The sequence below is a fragment of the Aristolochia californica genome, unplaced genomic scaffold, assembly GCF_029961685.1.
Source record: "Aristolochia californica isolate CCGP_79_NKW_82.1479 unplaced genomic scaffold, dmAriCali1.0.hap1 SCAF_7, whole genome shotgun sequence".
Lineage (NCBI taxonomy): Eukaryota > Viridiplantae > Streptophyta > Magnoliopsida > Piperales > Aristolochiaceae > Aristolochia > Aristolochia californica.
Window position 1 is genome coordinate 14,793,463 of NW_027182268.1, and position 3,433 is coordinate 14,796,895.

At 40.1% G+C, this 3,433-nt stretch overlaps 1 non-coding gene across 1 annotated transcript; it reads right to left on the bottom strand.

Annotated features, from left to right (window-relative positions):
• Positions 1-2,882: 2,882 nt before the first annotated feature.
• On the bottom strand, positions 2,883-2,989 carry LOC137937904 (small nucleolar RNA R71). Its single transcript, XR_011109691.1, has one exon. It is a non-coding gene; the product is annotated as a small nucleolar RNA R71 (small nucleolar RNA).
• Positions 2,990-3,433: the final 444 nt, after the last annotated feature.

Consider the following 3,433-nt stretch of genomic DNA (forward strand, 5'->3'; position numbering starts at 1 on the left):
AAAAATTGGTGGCAGAGGATTGTTAACTGAGTGTTGAATTACAATCCATAAGTCATTTCATACAAAAATATAGCCCGTTACGCATGATAAATCACTTTACAATCATATTGCTTGTTAGATCAAATTTTTGAAAATGGGCAAAATAATGACTTGTTAGACTCGGGTAAATATCCCACCGCACGTTCACTTGAGAATTTAATGAGCGTTTGTTATGCTCTTTAAAAGCTTTGGATCCATAGGTCATTTGAATCTTTAACATGTTTCAAGCATGCATATCCATTTTTAAAACATGTGTAGAAAAAATCCTTCATGTAAAATTCCAAGCTTTATAGGGTTGGACTAATGGAATTTCCCAAACATGGATAACAAAACTTTTGCGTTCATTTGTGGTGTGTGAATAGATATTTTTTTATTTACATTAGTTATTATTTTAAATATTTTCCACACATAAACTATAAAATTTTTATTTTGTCGTGATCTTTTTTGCCTTTTTTGTTTACGGGATGAAGGGGGAGCGAAAACTCAAAGTTCTGATTTAAGAAAAAAGTGTACGTCTAAAATGGAAATGTGATGGATGCCATATTCTGACATGAGAAAGAGGTTAATTATAATAGAATAACCTTTATAATTGTGTTATAGGTGGTTATTTATCGGGTTTCAAATGAAATGAGCATTTATTGAATTTGGCATTAATCACTGTCGATATTGCATATTTCTCTCTCCTAAATTATATTTCATTATTTTTTAGTCTTATTTCTTCCTGAAATGCTTTTTATAGATTCAATTATGGAATTTCGGGAGAATTTGGGTGGAGAAGAAGATATTTACCAAAATGTCCTTAGTGAAATGGAGGTAATTTCTAGGGCAAATCGTTTTAAAATAAAAAAAATCATATTTAAAGGGAAGGGAAGCGTCGAACGAAGGGGGGAAAGGCAGCGTGAAGAGAAATAGAAACGGAGACCAAAAAAGAGTTTTTTTTTTTCTGGAAACAGGGGAGGACCCAAGAGGAGTTCCCCATCATCGTTCGCCGGGCCAATACCTTCTGCCGCGCCACCGTCGTCCACCGCCGTCCACTGCCGTCCAGCAACCGAGAACAAACCCGAGGAGAGCTCGAGAGAGTCTCCGTCGAGGTGAGTTCGACAGTAGTCGCTCGCCAGACTGAGAAGTGATCCGAGAGGGCTTCTCCGGTGCAACTTCCGCTTTTCGCCCATCCTCCGGCGTCAGTTACGTATTTCCGACCATTCCCGGAGCTATTCCGACTCCAACCGAGACTCGAGAGAGCCGGTTAGAGAACGTCAGCTCTATTTCGTTCTTCGCCGGACGTTCCCTCCATCCGTCGGCTTCCAACCTTCGTCGCCGGCGTCATCTCTACCTCCGGCCACTCACTCTTGCCAACCCGAAGCCATTGATTTCGGGAAATTGCAGCATCCGTGAGAATGAGTTGCTGCCCGAGCGAGAGGAGGAAGAAGGGGAGTAATTCGTCATTATTGAATTTAGTTTTTATATGGTTTGAACTTAGGTTTTGAATGTTAATTGAATCTGATTTGATAATTAAGGTTTATTTAAGATTTGTTTTCTGGATATTTGATTAAATTAGCTAATTAGGGTAGGATTATAATTGAGGTTGGATTTTGGTATTTTAATCCGATTTCTGTCGTTCACTCTATGCGCCTGAGAGGGGCTAGATGCAAGGATTGAGAAATCAGATTCGTGATTACGTGGCGCTCGAGAGAGGCACGAATCACGGTAAAATCCAGAGTTGATAATTTTACCATCATCACAATAGAAAATTGATTCTCTGCATTCTATTGTAATCCGCTCTTTGTCATTAACTCTAGGCGCCCGAGAGGGGCTAGACGCAAGGATTGAGAATCCGGATTCGTGGTTTCATGGTGCTCGAGAGAGGCACGAATCACGATAAAATCCAGAGTTGACGTTTCCTGTTGTACAAGTAGTTAATTAGATTATTGTTTGATAATGTAGGATATAATTAGTGTTTAGTTCAGATTAATTCATCATATTTGGTTAGGCTAGTTGACTGAAGAATACATGAAATTCAATCCTCCTTGTGGATACGACCCTCGCTTACTGCTAGATTACATGAATGATTCGTACTCTTGCGAGGTATTAAAGCCGATGTAACTAAATTATACATCAAGTTTTTGGCGCCGTTGCCAGGGAGGCACGTATTAAGTGTATTTCTTTGTTCTCCATGGTCTTAGGTTAGATTTATTTTTATTTTATTTTATTTTATTTTCATAATTTTAGCTGGGTGATTTTGTATGGAATTATTTTTATTTCTTCTAGTTAGTTCATATTTTTAGTAGCGAGTTTGTTAGCTTAATTTGATAGTTCATTTTGTTTCTTTTTGTGTTTTTATGCACGGGCGCCGCTCCCTAGGTGGACCATTAGCTCCCTTTGTTGAAGAGGTAGAACATATTTGTAGGAAAACGCCCGAAGTCAAGTTAGGAGCTACCATGGCCAATCAGGGCGAACCATTACAGTTACCTGCAGCAGGTGACCGTAGAGCCCTGAGGGATTATTCTATCCCATCCCACTTCACATCACCTTCTTGCATTATATTGCCACCCACTACTGCCGCCAGTTATGAGTTGAAACCGGGTGTGATCCAACTCCTCCCTACATTCTATGGGTTGGAGAAGGAGGACCCATATTACCACATCAAGGAATTCTTAGATATTTGTGCAACTTTTAAATTCCAGAATTTCTCAGATGACTCTATCCGGTTAAGACTTTTTCCATTTTCACTTAAGGATAAGGCCAAGTCTTGGCTTAATTCCTTAGAGGTGGGCAGCATTACTTCATGGGACACATTAGTCACAAAATTTTTGTCCAAGTACTTTCCCATTCAAAGAACTACAGCCCTCAGGAGAGAAATCTCCAACTTTATGCAGCAGGAGGGTGAACACTTTTATGAGGCTTGGGAGAAATGGAAGGATTTGATCTGTAGGTGTCCGCATCATGGGTTTGAGAAATGGCATTTAGTGCAATACTTTTATCAAGGTCTTACACCTCAGGTTAGATCCATGGTAGATGCAACGAGTGGTGGGAGTTTGATGGGTAAGAGTGCTAGTGAGGCGTGGGACTTCTTTGAAACGTTGAGTGATCAATCTCAACAATGGGGTTCATCATTTAATGTTGATAGGAGATCCCACGAAGCCAAAAGAGGGGGGTCTTTACGAGGTTAGTGAAACACCCATGCTCATGGCCAAGATTGAAGGGTTGACTAAAAAAATTGATGCCCTTATGGTGTCCAAGAGTTCACCTTCTCCTAACCCATCTACTGTCTGTGCCATATGCTCTGGTTCATCTCATCCCACACAAATGTGTCCATCTAGTTCATCCTACCTAGAGCTCATTGAGGACTTGAATGCAGTCCAGAATTTTCATAGACCGAACCAGAACGATCCTT